Source organism: Megalobrama amblycephala, linkage group LG1 (assembly GCF_018812025.1).
Source record: "Megalobrama amblycephala isolate DHTTF-2021 linkage group LG1, ASM1881202v1, whole genome shotgun sequence".
Classification (NCBI taxonomy): Eukaryota; Metazoa; Chordata; class Actinopteri; order Cypriniformes; family Xenocyprididae; genus Megalobrama; species Megalobrama amblycephala.
Genome location: NC_063044.1, coordinates 67,567,004 through 67,585,570, shown reverse-complemented (window position 1 = coordinate 67,585,570; position 18,567 = coordinate 67,567,004). Strand labels below are relative to the sequence as shown.

At 35.6% G+C, this 18,567-nt stretch overlaps 1 pseudogene; it reads left to right on the top strand.

Moving 5' to 3' along the window:
- The first annotated feature begins 1,828 nt into the window (after positions 1-1,828).
- On the top strand, positions 1,829-13,082 carry LOC125280618 (annotated as a pseudogene).
- The last annotated feature ends 5,485 nt before the right edge of the window (positions 13,083-18,567 follow it).

The following is an 18,567-nucleotide window of genomic DNA, read 5'->3' as shown; positions in this document are numbered from 1 at the left end:
TTGTACTTACTTGCATGTTTCCCGGAAGAAAACGTATCTTCTGTTGCTTCCAAAGGGCAGTAATAAATGAAAAACAACAAAAGTTTTTTTTTTTTTTTTGTATGATTCCTTTTATTTTATTAAAATTATTAACAGATTCTGCAGGTTGTTCACATACTTTTTCTTGCCACTGTATTTCAAAGAGTTTGTTCTAGTCATTTTGATGTTCATTCACACCATGAAGAGCAACAAACTTTAACCAACATGTTTTTTCTTTTCTTTTTTTAATTATCTAGTCTCAATCTCACCACTGCTTTACACAACAACCATCAGAAAGAGAGCAGCTGAAACAGATAAGCGGGTGTAATTCTTGTTATGTTTGTGTGATTATGTTAATGTTTTGTGGTTGTGAACAGTATCTTTTTATTATTGTTCAAAATTGTTGTTATCAAGCACAGCGCTACTTGTGCGTCTTTTCTGACGTCTTTCTATTGAAACAAACAACAGTGAACATGTGAGGAAAATGTGTTGAATTCATTCAGACCTGAGCGATTGTTTGAGTGTGTGTGTGTGTGTGTGTGTCGATGTTGGAGAACTGTTATTGAATATCAAGTAAAAAAAAAGTCAAAGTTTGAGATCTGTGAGGGGAATTGTTGGGAATCGTTGTTTTCCAGATGAAGCGCAATTTAACAGACATCTTGCCGATGGATGTGTATCTGGGTATAATAATACATGTGAGACTTTTTAAATATAGCTATACAAAAAATGATAATATTGATAAATGTGAAAAGCGCTTTACACTTGGAGCATTAGTCTAAGCCTATACTGCTATGGTGATCTTTATTTTTAAAGGTTTTGTGAATATTTTAAGTTTTGTATTAAGTGTTTTGTATTTTTTATATTTTGTGCATGTGGTATTGTGAGAAATAGCTGTATTATCTTTCAATAGAAAAGTTTTATATGCTTTTAGCATATATCCTGATTAGAATAATGTGTTTCTAACAGTTAAACACTCAGAATAAAGTGAGATGATCCTGAATGTCTTGTTGAATGAGTGTTGATCATCAATATTAACAGAGAAACTGCTGAAAACACTCTTTATTTCAAGTCAATAGTTCCTGTTTTCACCTCATTTATTATGCTGATGTCTTCAGATCTGCTGTAAATTGACACTTAAAGCTCATTTCATTGCTGTCAACAGACTGAGAGAACTGTTTGGTTTCTATGCATATATTTTTTGTGTGTTTTCATGTTTTCAGCTGTTTTTCTTAACATTTATTAACTTTCTGTTATCAATTAGTATAAAAACAACTTTCTTTTTGGCAAATCAGCTCATCCCACATGGTACTCACATCATCAGAGAAGCTCCTCCCTCATTACTCACATCATCAGTGAAGCTCCTCCCTCATCACGCACATCATCAGTGAAGCTCCTCCCTCATCACTCACATCATCAGTGAAGCTCCTCCCTCATCACGCAAATCATCAGTGAAGCTCCTCCCTCATCACTCACATCATCAGTAAATCTCCTCCCTCATCACGCACATCATCAGTAAATCTCCTCCCTCATCACTCACATCATCAGTAAATCTCCTCCCTCATCACGCACATCATCAGTGAAGCTCCTCCCTCATCACTCACATCATCAGTGAAGCTCCTCCCTCATCACTCACATCATCAGTAAATCTCCTCCCTCATCACTCACATCATCAGTGAAGCTCCTCCCTCATCACACAAATCATCAGTGAAGCTCCTCCCACATCAATTCTCCAATAAATGCTGGAATATTCCCATCAGATGAGCATCAGGAAGAGCTGAAATCTGCAAAGACTGAGTTTATTAAAGAGGACAGTGAGAACATGAGTGATCCAGAACCCTGCAGAATGAAACACACTGAAGATACTGAAGAACAAAGAGGTTGGTGTTTATTCTTCATTCATTCATGATGCTGAACAACATTCATGATAGAAAGATTCAAACACTTCTGCATATTTAGTTAGTCTTAAGAGCTTTGAAATAAAATAGTTAAACTATTGAACAGGTACAGAATTTTATTATTATTATTTTCAACAAATGGTCTGTAGAGAGGTTTGAGACACAATAATAATTGTCAACATAAGAAAACACTAAATATTTTGGCTGTTTTATTTATATTAACATTTATTTATATTCACAGTTTTTGCATCCATTTTACCAAAGTGTTGGACATTTCTCAATATAGTTTACAATTTATTAATCTTTGGAGTAAACGGGAAATACCAAACTGTCTCAAGTAAATTCACTTTCCAGAATGGCTGACAGTTTTAAGAAATGCTGTATTTTTAGAGGAAAATAATGTCAGAAGTAACAGGGTTGAGTAAAACGTGTAAGACAAAGATAATGTTAATAGAAGTTGTTAATTTAGTTAATTTCTACACACACAAAACACAAACATCAAAATAATCATAATTATTATCAAAAAAATTTGAATATATATATTTTAATTTTGCACATCCCTAGACACTGTTGTATAAATGTTAATATTACGTTAGATTATTGTCATTATTCAGATATATTTAATAATTCTCACTTCAGAAACATGCATTTTGTGCCTATAATGTTTTGAAAGTAACTGAAAGATCAATGTTCCTCATTCATGCAGTTAATTTATGAAACCAAACTAGAATGATCATAATATTTTATAGAAGTTGTCTACTTTCTGCTATAATACGCATGTCCTGATATTGCTGAGTTAGATGCGTTCATGGGTCTACATATTTTGTTGATCCTGGAACAACATTCTAGTCTGAATTTTTTTTTTCTAATATTAACCCTATTCCTACCCCTAAACCTAACCCTACCCATAAGTTATCCCAAAAATCAGAGGGAAATGATAGATAAATAACACTGATGTAGAAGCACCAATTCATGATTTTAAGCCTAAACTTGACATAATCTGTAAACTTGTCCCTCAAATCTGATTGGTTGATTTGAATGTTGACCCAGGATCATGTTGAACTCAGCAATATCAGGTTATGCCTATTACATCATTGCTTCCTTTCATATTTCTCTATTTTGGTTATTTTTATTTTATTTTTTTATTTCAGACCTGATGGAGGAGAGCGAGGAGAGTGAAGAACTGAGTGAAGTGGAGGAGAAACATCATGACAAACCTGGAGAAAAACCTCTGAGTCGCTCAAAGACTAAAAAGACATTTTTAAAGAAAAGAAGAGCCGAGAAATCTGCAACCTGCACTCAGTGTGGAAAGAGTTTCTCAAAGAAATATAGTCTTGAGCTTCACACAAGGATTCACACTGGAGAGAAGCCGTTCACATGTGATCAGTGTGGAAAGAGCTTCACAACCAAACAATATCTTGATGTTCACATGAGGATCCACACAGGAGAGAAGCTGTTCACGTGTGATCACTGTGGTAAAACATTTACTCGGTCAATAAACCTGAAGGCACACCTGACAGTTCATACGAAGGAGAAGCCACATTCATGTTCTGTGTGTGGAAAGAGTTTTTCACTGCTGCAAAATTTACAGAGACATCAGAAAACACACACTGGTGTGAGAGAGTACATGTGCTTTGAGTGTGAGAAGACTTTTATTACAGCAAACTGTTTAAAACTGCACCAGAGAATTCACACTGGAGAAAAACCTTACATGTGTTCACACTGTGACAAGAGATTCAATCAGTTATCAAATCTGAAAACACATGAGATGATTCACACTGGAGAGAAGCCGCAAACGTGTGATCAGTGTGGAAAGAGTTTCTCACACAAACAAAATCTTAAGCTTCACATGAGAGTTCATACTGGAGAGAAGCCGTTCACATGTGATCAGTGTGGCAAAACCTTTTCTGGGTCATCAAACCTGAAGACTCACCTAGAGTTCATACGAAGGAGAAGCCATATTCATGTTCTGTGTGTGGAAAGAGTTTTTCACTGCTGCAAAATTTGCATACACATCAGAAAATACACAATGGTGTAAGAGATTACATGTGCTTTGAGTGTGAGAAGACTTTTACTACAGCAAACTGTTTAAAACTGCACCAGAGAATTCACACTGGAGAAAAACCTTACAAGTGTTCACAATGTGACAAGAGATTCAGTCAGTTAGCACATCTGAAAACACATGAGATGATCCACACTGGAGAAAAACCTTACAAGTGTTCACACTGTGACAAGAGATTCAGTCATTCATCACATCTGAAAACACATGAGAGGATCCACAGCAGAGAGAAGCCGCACACGTGTGATCAGTGTGGAAAGAGTTTCTCTTGTAAAAGTAACCTGAAGCGACACATGAAGATCCATACAGTGGAGAAACCACATCCCATTTGACACCTGTTTACCACCTGATATCACCTGTTGGAGTTTGGGTTCCTTGTCGCTGTCACCTTTGGCTTGCTTAGTCGGGGACACTTGATATTTGATATTCAACATTGATATTGGTTAGCTGGCCCTGTGTATCCAACAGCCATCGTGATTCGCTGAAGCGCCCGGAAACGCCACGCCCCTTACCATTCGTAGTTAGCGCTTCATAGGAAATGTAAATAATAGCTTCTATATTGCTGCATCAAATTGAGCCGAATCAGACCCAGATGAAGAGAGTCAAGCAGAACCTCTGCAATCGCGGCTTTTAAAGGACGTTTCTGAATGGTATTTCATTTTGTATTTGTGTCAAAGTGTTTAGATATGCTGTCACTGCTGTTTGTTAGCTTTCAATATACAGTTTTATCCTGATTAAAGCTTTACTGTAGCCGAATACATGACTGAGTAGTCGCATTTTTGTAAAGGTAGCGTTTAATTTATAGCATGAACAACTGTTTGTCTACGAACATAGAAGTTTGTTGGTGTTTGTAGAATTTAGCTAACTGGCTAGCGAAGCAAAAACGAGTTGCTCTTTGTACATGTCCTTGATACATTAAAAATAGCAACAGAACTATAGGTCTAAAAGACATGTACAAACAATAAAACGTACTTACAGTTTGAAGCCGATAAACAGCAGCTGCTGTTTAAAGTGGGAACTGCTTCATCTTTCAGTAAAAGCCTTTGTGCATTTAGTAATAGTCATCCAGCATTGAACTCATGTAGATTCTGGAAGCTTCTTCAGCGCCGCATCCAGTGTAGAAAATATCACAGAGTATAATGGGTGTTATTATCTTTTGACGCGTCGCGCCGCGTTGCTCGTGTCCGGTGTACACAACTCTTTCGCTTCCACATGATGCTGCACCACATGGCCTCGCCCACTGTTCCCAGGGGTGTGTTTGAGTGTTTATGATGTCACCGACCCGTTGTAGTCCAAAACCGGTCGTGTTTGTAGTCATTAAACTTTAAAAGACGATATCTCCGTTTGCATTGAACTTTCAGCGCTGTAACTTTGCAGATACTGTTTATCCTCAAGCAGCAACATTACACACTAACTAAAGTTAAAAAAGTGAAATCGCATAGAACCACCCCTTTAAAATAGATCATAATCGTGACACAGCAGTTGTTGATGGGATTAAAATGACTATTGAACTCATCATGAGCTTTGAGCTTCACTTTTCATTTCATGTTTGTCTCTCATTTGAAATCTCACTTGATTTATTTTTCTTTTAGACCTGATGGAAGCCAAAAGAACTGTCCTCTGCTTTCAGTGTAAAAAATGTTTCAGATGTAAATCAAAGTTGATGATTCACATGAGATTCACACTGGTAAAAAGCAGATTAGTGAAATCACATCTGCCTTTTCATTCTGAAGAAACACCATTTAACTGTGATCAATGCAGTGAACATTGAGCATCAGTCCTGAAGAAACACCTTAAGATTCACACAATGGAGAAGATTCATTCGTAATATTACAGCATAAACAACACGGCGCTATACGTTGAAACCTTTGAAACACATGAAGGATTCACACTGGAGAGAAACACATGAGAGTTTGATCAATGATCTAGTCTACAGTCACGATCACAGTAACTAGATCATCTTCAGATCCAGCAGTGACAGCAAACGCGACACGATTAAGCATCTCTTCCATAGAAATCTGTCCTGATCAGCTGCAGCGAGAGACACGACAAAGAAACATCATCCAAAGTCGTCAAAGTTCATCTTCAGGAGTTTGTGTTAATGTTCATAAAGGATTTGTATCACTCAGTTCTCTTTCATGAAGAAAAGCAGGAGTTTTAATGAGTATGAACTTCTTGTGCTCCTATAGTTCAGGCGCTGTAGAGGCCATAATACTTTTGAGAGAGACATGAATCTGATAATAATTTTAAACTCTTTTTTGATTTGAACATCTAGTTTCTCTTCCACTTCTACTCTTTCATGCAAATGCAAGATATACTTTCATGTAGTTTTGTTTCATGTTTCTTCTCTTAAGATTTGGCTCTTAAGTCAGTAAGAGAAAGATCTGTCCTATTCACTTTTACTTTTACTTTTTTTTTTTTTTTTTTGCCTCATGTAATGATTGATTGAAGTAATTTTATCAAAATCTTATTGTCCGTTTTTATTTCCTGCTGATTCTGCTTGAACCAGGAATAATTTCACAATTTTAGTTCTGAAAGGTTTTTGCTTTTTGAGCTTTACATGTTATACATTTTTCAATAGAGCTTTTCAATGCCTAATAAATTATATTTCATCCACACATGACTGACATTGAATGTGATTGTTGTCTGTCTACATTATTAACAGTTTCACCCTTGATGTCCAGTATCATATACAGTTGTAAGAAAAAGTATGTGAACCACTTTCAGAATCGGTGATAATAAGACTAATAACTGAGTTTATTAAAATGACCCAGTTCAAAAGTATCTGAACCATTGATTCTTAATACTGTGTGTGGTTACCTTGATGTTTGTTCATGAGTCTCTTGTTTGTCCTGAGCAGTTAAACTGAACTCTTCAGAAAAATTTCACCAAGAGGACAACTGAGGGACTCAAACTCGACTATTAAAAAAGGTTCAAACATTCACTGATGCTCCAGAAGGAAACACGACGCATTAAGATTTGGGGGTGAAAACTTTTGAACAGGATGATGTCCCAATTTTTCTTCTTTAGTTGAAATATAATTTTCTTTTTACTTACCCACATGGAAAGAACCTATATGTGGATATATGCGCATATATGAAACCTATATGCAGTGTATATGTACATATAAGCTGCATATATGCACATATATGATAATATATATGCTGCATATATGCGCATATATACTGCATATATACTATATATATGCTGCATATATGCGCATATATACTGCATATATGCTATATATATGCTGCATATATGTGTATATATACTGCATATATGTGTATATATGCCACATATAGGCAAAATTGAGGTGCATATATGTGCATATACAGGAAATATAGGTCTCCTGTATTGCTTCTTCATATCCATATATATGCCCTATACATACAAGATATGTCTTCTATATAGCTAATGGCAGGATTTGGTCATTTTGTAGCTCATATCTCATTTTTGACTGTCATACATGATGCCTAGCTCATATTTTCTATCAAGGCAAAAACTAAGAATTAACGAAAAAAAATTATGCAAGAACTTATGTATGTGCGAATGTAGCAGTTATGTATTTAGACAATTATTTTGTGATTCCACTTGCCATGACCATATTTGGGGTTTCCTGCCGCCATGCTGACTTGGGGTGTTGACGCACTTTGCTGCTTCCCAGTCTGCATGAGACATCACAGCGGTAGGTCGCACAAAGTTTTTGCGGTGATTCAATTAAGGCCATGTTTCATGTAACAGCTGAATTCACATGATATATTTGTATGATTGTAATCCAAAACCCCTCTGTGATGTACATTCAGATGTTTCGTTGATTATTTTTCTTTACTTAAGTTACTTTTAATATCTCTCTTTCTCAGCGTTGTGCGTTGCTGCCACATGCTGTTTGTATGCTGCACAAGTCCTCATATATTGCCATTTGTGTTATACAGAATAAAGTGAGGACCTGATGGCAAGATTTTTCGCAGTCTGTCTTTGATTACGACACAACGCAGAAAAAACACCGCTACACGAACACTTGAAATTGGTCTCACATGGAAAAAACCTATATAAACATATATGTTTCAATATAGGTTTTGATATAGGTTTTACATATATGTGACATATATAAAATTGGCCGTTTTCCTATATTATGTGTACATATATGTACATATATGTGTATATATATATATGTGTGTACATATATGTGTACATATATGTGTGCATATATGTGTACATATATGTGTGCATATATGTACATATATGTACATATAATATAGGAAAACGGCCAATTTTATATATGTCACATATATGTAAAACCTATATCAAAACCTATATTGAAACATATATGTTTATATAGGTTTTTTCCATGTGGGTATAGTGCTGCCATTCTGAAGCAACATAAGATACTTGTATGTTTCTCATAAGACAAATTAAGTAATTTACCTTGATATTCAAATTCAAAAGTTTTCACCCCTCTGCTCTTAATGCATTGTGTTTCCTTCTGGAGCATCGGTGAATGTTTGAACCTTTTTTTAATAGTTGTGTTTGAGTCCCTCAATTGTCCTCAGTATGAAAACACAGATCTCAAAATCATTCAGTCACTGCTGGAAAGGGTTAAAATACGCAGAAGATGCTGGAAAACTGATGAATCTGCAGGAGCTGGAGGATTTTCCTGAAGAACAGAGCTCAGTTTAACTGCTCAGGACAAACAAGAGACTCATGAACAACCATCACAAAACAAACAGTAGATCATCAGGTAATTATACACAGTATTGAGAATTAAGGGTTCATTTACTTATGAATGGGGTTATTTTAATAAATTCAGCTATTGTTTTTAGTCTTGTGGACCATATACAAACATATTTTATGTAAAATATCTTACTCAGGACAGTACTACATAAAAAATAACATGCATTTTGAATGATTTCTCTTATTTTGTTAAAATTATTCACATTTTCACAGATTCTGCAAGTGGTTCACATACATTTTCTTGCAACTGTATACATTCTATACACACAAAGAGTTTGTTCTGGTTAGTTTGTTGGTCCGTTCACAACACGAGGCTTCATCAAGTCAGATCAATTCTATGAACTTTTTTTTTTAAATAAACTGAAATTATTCAGTCTCAATCTCACCATCATCAGAAAGAGAGCAGCTGAGACAGATAAGCGGGTGTAATTATTGTTATGTTTGTGTGATTATGTTAATGTTTTGTGGTTGTAAACAGTAGGCATATTTGGCGCGTCTTTGACCATCTTCTGTTGACGGTCGATGACCTTCTCCTCCTTCAGTTTCAGCGTCGAGTCTTCTGAGGTGAGCAGTTTCATACAGTTTGATTAAGCGACATTTTACAAGCTCGTTTCTGTGTTTTCATCGAGCACTGCGCTACTTGTGCGTCTTTTCTGGCGTCTTCCTTTTGAAACAAACATTTACTGCAGCGAACATGTGAGGAAAATGAGCGACTGTGTGTGTGTGTGTGTGTGTGTGTGTGTGTGTGTGTGTGTGTGTGTGTGTCGATGTTTGAAGAACTATTATTGTCAAGTCAAAAGTCAAAGTTTGAGATCTGTGAGGGGAATTGTTGGGAATCGTTGTTTTCCAGATGAAGCGCAATTTAACAGACATCTTGCAGACGGATGTGTATCTGGGTATAATGATCATGTGAGACTTTTTAAATATATATATATATATATATATATATATAATTATTAATATTGATAAATGTGAAAAGATTTACACTTGGAGCATTAGTCTAAGCCTATACTGCTATGATGATCTTTATTTTTAAAGGTTTTGTGAATATTTTAAGTTTTGTATTAAGTGTTTTGTATTTTTTTATATTTTGTGCATGTGGTATTGTGAGAAATAGCTGTATTATCTTTTAATAGAAAAGTTTTATAAGCTTTTAGCATATATCCTGATTAAAATAATGTGTTTCTAACAGCAAACACTCAGAATAAAGTGAGATGGTCCTGAATGTCTTGTTGAATAAGTGTTGATAGTCTGAGAATCATCAGTATTAACAGAGAAACTGCTAAAAACACTCTTTATTTCATGTCAATAGTTCCTGTTTTCACCTCATTTATTATGCTGATGTCTTCAGATCTGCTGTAAATTGACACTTAAAGCTCATTTAATTGCTGTCAGCAGACTGAGAAGAACTATTTGTTGGTTTCTATGCAAATTTGTTTTCTGTGTTTTCATGTTTTCAGTTTCTTAACATTTATTTATATTTGTAATGATTTTCATTATTAATATTCTGTTATCAATTAGTATTAAAACAACTCTTTCTTTTTGGTTACTCAGCTTAGCCCACATGGTAGTCACATCATCAGTGAAGCTCCTCCCTCATCACGCACATCATCAGTGAAGCTCCTCCCTCATCACACAACTCATCAGTGAAGCTCCTCCCACACCAATTCCCCAATAAATGCTGGAATATTCCCATCAGACGAGCATCAGACGAGCATCAGGAAGAGCTGAAATCTACAAAGACTGGGTTTATTAAAGAGGACAGTGAGAACATGAGTGATCCAGAACCCTGCAGAATGAAACACACTGAAGATACTGAAGAACAAAGAGGTTGGTGTTTATTCTTCATTCATTCATGATGCTGAACAACATTCATGCCAGAAAGATTCAAACACTTCTGCATATTAAGTTAGTCTTAAGAGCTCTGAAATAAAATAGTTAAACTATTGAACAGGTACAGAATTTTATTATTATTATTTTCAACAAATGGTCTGTAGAGAGGTTTGAGACACAATAATTGTCAACATCAGAAAACACTAAATATTTTGGCTGTTTTATTTATATTAACATTTATTTATATTCACAGTTTTTGCATCCATTTTACCAAAGTGTTGGACATTTCTCAATATAGTTTACAATTTATTAATCTTTGGAGTAAACGGGAAATACCAAACTGTCTCAAGTAAATTCACTTTCCAGAATGGCTGACAGTTTTAAGAAATGTTGTATTTTTAGAGGAAAATAATGCCAGAAGTAACAGGTTTGAGTGAAACATGTAAGACAAAGATAATGTTAATAGAAGTTGTTAATTTAGTTAATTTCTACACACACAAAACACAAACATCAAAATAATCATAATTATTATCAAAAAAATTTGAATATATATATATTTTAATTTTGCACATCCCTAGACACTGTTGTATAAATGTTAATATTATGTTAGATAATATTCATTATTCAGATAGATTTAATAGTTCTCAACATGCATTTTGTGCCTATAATGTTTTGAAAATAACTGAAAGATCAATGTTCCTCATTCATGCAGTTAATTTATGAAACCAAACTAGAATGATCATAATATTTTATAGAAGTTGTCTACTTTCTGCTATAATACGCATGTCCTGATATTGCTGAGTTAGATGCGTTCATGGGTCTACATATTTTGTTGATCCTGGAACAACATTCTAGTCTGAATTTTTTTTTTTCTAATATTAACCCTATTCCTACCCCTAAACCTAACCCTACCCATAAGTTATCCCAAAAATCAGAGGGAAATGATAGATGAATAACACTGATGTAGAAGCACCAATTCATGACTTTAAGCCTAAACTTGACATAATCTGTAAACTTGTCCCTCAAATCTGATTGGTTGATTTGAATGTTGACCCAGGATCATGTTGAACTCAGCAATATCAGGTTATGCCTATTACATCATTGCTTCCTTTCATATTTCTCTATTTTGGTTATTTATTTATTTTATTTTTTTCAGACCTGATGGAAGTGAAAGAGGAGAGTGAAGAACTGAATGAAGTGGAGGAGGAACATCATGACAAACCTGGAGAAAAACCTTTGAGTCGCTCAAAGACTAAAAAGACATTTTTAAAGAAAAGAAGAGCCGAGAAATCTGCAACCTGCACTCAGTGTGGAAAGAGTTTCTCAAAGAAATATAGTCTTGAGCGTCACACAAGGATTCACACTGGAGAGAAACCATTCACATGTGATCAGTGTGGGAAGAGTTTCACATACAAAAGTCATCTTGATGTTCACATGAGAGTTCATACTGGAGAGAAACCATTCACATGTGATCAGTGTGGAAAGAGCTTCACAACCAAACAATATCTTGATGTTCACATGAGGATCCACACAGGAGAGAAGCTGTTCACGTGTGATCAGTGTGGTAAAACATTTACTCGGTCAATAAACCTGAAGGCACACCTGACAGTTCATACGAAGGAGAAGCCACATTCATGTTCTGTGTGTGGAAAGAGATTTTCACTGCTGGGAAATTTACAGAGACATGAGAAAACACACACTGGTGTGAGAGAGTACATGTGCTTTGAGTGTGAGAAGACTTTTATTACAGCAAACTGTTTAAAACAGCACCAGAGAATTCACACTGGAGAAAAACCTTACATGTGTTCACACTGTGACGAGATTCAATCAGTTATCAAATCTGAAAACACATGAGATGATTCACACTGGAGAGAAGCCGCAAACGTGTGATCAGTGTGGAAAGAGTTTCTCACACAAACAAAATCTTAATCTTCACATGAGAGTTCATACTGGAGAGAAGCCATTCACATGTGATCAGTGTGGCAAAACCTTTTCTGGGTCATCAAACCTGAAGACTCACCTTAGAGTTCATACGAAGGAGAAGCCATATTCATGTTCTGTGTGTGGAAAGAGTTTTTCACTGCTGCAAAATTTGCATACACATCAGAAAATACACACTGGTGTAAGAGAGTACATGTGCTTTGAGTGTGAGAAGACTTTTACTACAGCAAACTGTTTAAAACTGCACCAGAGAATTCACACTGGAGAAAAACCTTACAAGTGTTCACACTGTGACAAGAGATTCAGTCAGTTAGCACATCTGAAAACACATGAGAGGATCCACACTGGAGAAAAACCTTACAAGTGTTCACACTGTGACAAGAGATTCAGTAAGTCAGAAAATCTGAAAACACATGAGATGATCCACACTGGAGAGAAGCCGCACACATGTGATCATTGTGGAAAGAGTTTCTCTTGTAAAAGTAACCTGAAGCGACACATGAAGATCCATACAGTGGAGAAACCACATCCCATTTGACACCTGTTTGCCACCTGATGTCACCTGTTGGAGTTTGGGTTCCTTTCCGCTGTCGCCTTTGGCTTGCTTAGTCGGGGACACTTGATATTTGATATTCAACAGTGCTTTGATCTGCCTGCATTGACACCATTTTCTTTAAGAGCTGCATTGTAAAAAAGCACTATATAAATAAAGGTGACTTGACTTCTATCTATTTGGAGAAGTGTTCATCCAGTTATATTCCTTATTTATATTTGTTTGACTTTTGGTGTGAAATGACCCTCTGTCTACAATTGTTCTCGCATTTTTGCATAGTTTAGAGGCCTATAAATAGATAAAGCAATGCTTCACCATTTTTCTTTAAGCAGCTTACAGCAAACAAGTTCATCAGCTTGAGTCTTGTAGGAAATTATGTGATATCTTACAGGTTACATGTCAAGCCTGTGCCATCTAGAGTTTCATGACCAAACTAGTGATTTATTATGGTGACCGGGAGGTTTTGTTGTGGCCACGACATATAAACTCATGGGAATGTGATATGTCGTGGCCTCGAGATCATATGGTGAGGGAACGACATCTATTTCTCATGGCCATGAGTTACATGTGTAAACAACGTGCGCTACCATAGCTGTGAGATGGGATGGATAAATGTTCATTATCATTAAATTAAGTTTGTTATCAAATTGATAAGTTTATATCAATTTGATAACATGAGTTTATATGTCGTGGCCACAACAAAACTAAGTGAACCGAACATATCCGCTCCCGGTCACCGTAATTTATAACACAAATCATCTTCATGACATTAAAATAGTTCATAATCATGACACAGCAGTTGTTGATGGGATTAAAATGACTATTGAACTCATCATGAGCTTTGAGCTTCACTTTTCATTTCATGTTTGTCTCTCATTTGAAATCTCACTTGATTTAATGTTTCTTTTAGACCTGATGGAAGCCAAAAAAAAACTGTCCTCTGCTTTCAGTGTAAAAAATGTTTCAGATGTAAATCAAAGTTGAAGATTATCATGAGATTCACACTGGTAAAAAGCAGATCAGTGAATTCACATCTGCCTTTTCATTCTGAAGAAACACCATTTAACTGTGATCAATGCAGTGCACATTGAGCATCAGACCTGAAGAAACACCTTAAGATTCACACATAGTAGCAGATTAATTCGTAATATTACAGCAGAAAGGACATGGCGCTATACAGGTCCTGGTCATATAATTAGAATATCGCGAAAAGGTTCATTTTTTTATTGTAAATTATTTTAAAAAATGAAACTTTCATTTATACTAGATTCCCTACATGTAAAGTAAAACATTTCAAAAGTTTTTTTTTTTTTTTTTTTAAATTTGTTGATTAGAGCGTACAGCTAATGAAAGTCCAAAATCCAGTATCTCAAATTATTAGAATATTAACATTTGAGTTTCATTAAATGACCATCCCTACAGTATAAATTCTGGGTATCTCTTGTTCTTTGAAACCACACTAATGGGGAAGACTGCTGACTTGGCAATGGTCCAGGAGACAATCATTGACACCCTCCACAAAGAGAGTAAGTCACAGATGGTCATTACTGAATGTGGTGGCTGTTTACAGAGTGATGTATCAAAGCATATTAAATGCAAAGTTGACTAGAAGGAAGAAATTGGGTAGGCAAAGGTGCACAAGCAACAGGGATGACCACAAGCTTGAGAATACTGTCAAGTAAAGCCGATTCAGACACTTGGGAGAGCTTCACAATGAGTCAAATGAAGCCGGAGTCAGCGCATCAAGAGTCACCACACTCTGACATCTTCAGGAAAAGGACTACCAAGCCACTTCTGAAACAGAAACAACGTCAGAAGCATCTTACCTGGGCTAAGGAGAAAAAGAACAGGACAGTGAACAGTGGTCAAAAGTCCTCTTTTCAGATAAAAGTAAATTTTGCATTTCATGTTGAAATCATGGTCCCAGAGTCTGAAGGAAGACTGGAGAGGCACAGAATCCAAGCTGCTTGAAGTCTAGTGGGAAGTTTCTGAAGTCAGTAATGATTTGGGGGGCCGTGACATCTGCTGGTGTTGGTCCATTGTGTTTTATCAAGTGCAAAGTCAATGCAGCATCTTCCAGGAGATTTTGGAGCACTTTATGCTTCCATCTGCTGACAAGCTTTATGGAGATGCTGATTTCCTTTTCCAGCAGGACTTTAGCACCTGCCCACAGTGCAAAAACCACTTCCAAGTGGTTTGCTGACCATGATATTACTGTACTTTATTGGCCAGCCAACATGCCTGATCTGAATCTATGGGATATTTTCAAGAGAAAGATGAGAAACAGTCGATCCAACAATATACAGATGATCTGAAGGCTCAATAGTGCCTCAGCAGTGCCACTGTTGTTCACTTCCATGCCACACTTCACTGATGCTGTAATTTGTGCTAGGAGCAAATCATTTGCTGTAATATGTGCTGCCGACCAAGTATTGAGTGCACAAATGAACATACTTTAAAGAACTTGAACTTTTCTGTTTTTAAAATCCATATTTTTATTGATCTTAGGAAATATTCTAATATTTTGAGATACTGGATTTTGGACTTTCATGAGCTGTACGCTCTAATCATCAAAATTAAAAAAAAAAAAAAATTTTTTGAAATGTTTTACTTTACATCTAGGGAATCTAGAATATATGAAAGTTTCATTTTTAAAAATAATTTACAATAAAAAAATTAACTTTTTTATTTATTTATTTATTTAATATGGACATAGCAATAACATTGGACAAACCAGATGCATTGTTTAAAGTGTTATAGCACATGTGCTAATTTTCAACACCTGTCCATAGGGACTTTTATAACAAAAAAAAAAAAAAAAAAACACATTATTAAACAAAACCCGGCACAATTTACACATGGGAACAACTTTGGCCCAATTTAAGCCACTTTTTGAGCTCTCTGGTGAAGATGTTAATATTGTTCTGTAATTTGAATCCTGTGGGGAGAGAGTTCCATAATGTAGCCCCTCTATAGGCGAAGCTAGACTGTCCAAAAGATGTTCTAAACTTAGGGAGCACACAATCCCCACTAACTGAGGCTCTGGTGGAAGGTCTAAAAGAGCCCCGACGCCTCTCCATGAGGCCAGAGAACAGTGGTGACACACAGTTGTTCAAACATTTAAAAGTCAATTTCAAAATACTAAAATTTACAAAATTTTCAAAAGTAAAAAGCTTATGCTTTTGTATGATATCACAATGATGCCATCTCATTGGTTTTTTGTCAAATATCTTAATTGCCTGTTTATATAGAGAAATAACTGGTTTCAATGTGGACACTGATGTTTGTTACAGTATGACAAATGTGAAAAAACCATTGCATGCATAAACAATACAGCCGCGTGATGTGACAACTCTCTAATAAAACGAAAACAATTCAGATTTGATTTAACTTTCCTGCAAACATGATTTACTTGACTTTGAAACTTCAGGTGTTTATCCAACCTTTTTCACGATATTCTAATTATATGACCAGCACCTGTATGTTGAAACCTTTGAAACACATGAAGGATTCACACTGGAGAGAAACACATGAGAGTTTGATCAATGATCTAGTCTACAGTCACGATCACAGTAATTAGATCATCTTCAGATCCAGCAGTGACAGCAAACGCGACACGATTAAGCATCTCTTCCATAGAAATCTGTCCTGATCAGCTGCAGCGAGAGACACGACAAAGAAACATCATCCAAAGTCGTCAAAGTTCATCTTCAGGAGTTTGTGTTAATGTTCATAAAGGATTTGTATCACTCAGTTCTCTTTCATGAAGAAAAGCAGGAGTTTTAACGAGTATGAACTTCTTGTGCTCCTATAGTTAAGGAGCTGTAGAGGCCATAATACTTTTGAGAGAGACATGAATCTGATAATAATTTTAAACTCTTTTTTGATTTGAACATCTAGTTTCTCTTCCACTTCTACTCTTTCATGCAAATGCAAGATATACTTTCATGTAGTTTTGTTTCATGTTTCTTCTCTTAAGATTGGGCTCTTAAGTCAGTAAGAGAAAGATCTGTCCTATTCACTTTTACTTTTTTTTTTTCTTTTTTTTTTGCCTCATGTAATGATTGATTGAAGTAATTTTTATCAAAATCTTATTGTCCGTTTTTATTTCCTGCTGATTCTGCTTGAACCAGGAATAATTTCACAATTTAAGTTCTGAAAGGTATTTGCTTTTTGAGCTTTACATGTTATACATTTTTCAATAGAGCTTTTCAATGCCTAATAAATTATATTTCATCCACACATGACTGACATTGAATGTGATTGTTGTCTGTCTACATTATTAACAGTTTCACCCTTGATGTCCAGTATCATATACAGTTGTAAGAAAAAGTATGTGAACCACTTTCAGAATCGGTGATAATAAGACTAATAACTGAGTTTATTAAAATGACCCAGTTCAAAAGTATCTGAACCATTGATTCTTAATACTGTGTGTGGTTACCTTGATGTTTGTTCATGAGTCTCTTGTTTGTGAAACACAAACATAAAAAAAAAATCATTATTCAGATATATTTATTAGTTCTCACTTCAGAAACATTTGTGCCTGTAATGTTTTAAAAATAACTGAAAGATCAATGTTCCTCATTCATGCAATTAATTTATGAAACCAAACTAGCATGATCATAATATTTTATAGAAGTTGTCTACTTTCTGCTATTACATCAGGGCTCCCTTTCATATTTCTCTCTTTGAAATATTTTGGTGATTTTTTTTTTTTTCTTTGACTTCAGACCTGATGGAAGATAGTGAAGAACTGAGTGAAGTGGAGGAGGAACATCATGACAAACCTGGAAAAAAACATTTGAGTCGCTCAAAGACTAAAAAGACATTTTTAAAGAAAAGAAGTGCAAAGAAATCTACAACCTACACTCAGTGTGGAAAGAGTTTCATGTACAAATGTCATCTTGAGGTTCACATAAGGATCCACACCAGAGAGAAGCCATTCACCTGTTATCAGTGTGGAAAGAGTTTCAGTCATTCATCAGTCCTTAAAGAACACATGAGGATCCACACTGGACAAAAGTCATTTATGTGTGATCATTGTGGAAAAACATTTATTTGGGCAAAAAACCTGAAGACTCACCTGACAGTTCATATGAAGGAGAAGCCACATTCATGTTCTGCGTGTGGAAAGTTTTTCACAGCTGGGACATTTACATACAACATGAGAAAACACACACTGGTGTGAGAGAGTACATGTGCTTTGAGTGTGAGACGACTTTCACTACAGCAAACTGTTTAAAAGTGCACCAGAGAATTCACACTGGAGAAAAAGCTTACAAGTGTTCACACTGTGACAAGAGATTCATTCGTTCATCACATCTGAAAACACACTAAAGGATCCACACTGGAGAAAAACCACACGTGTGATCAGTGTGGAAAGAGTTTCCCACACAAACAAACTCTTAATCTTCACATGAGAGTTCATACTGGAGAAAAGCTGTTCACATGTGATCAGTGTGGCAAAACCTTTTCTGGGTCATCAAACCTGAAGACTCACCTGACAGTTCATATGAAGGAGAAGCCATATTCAT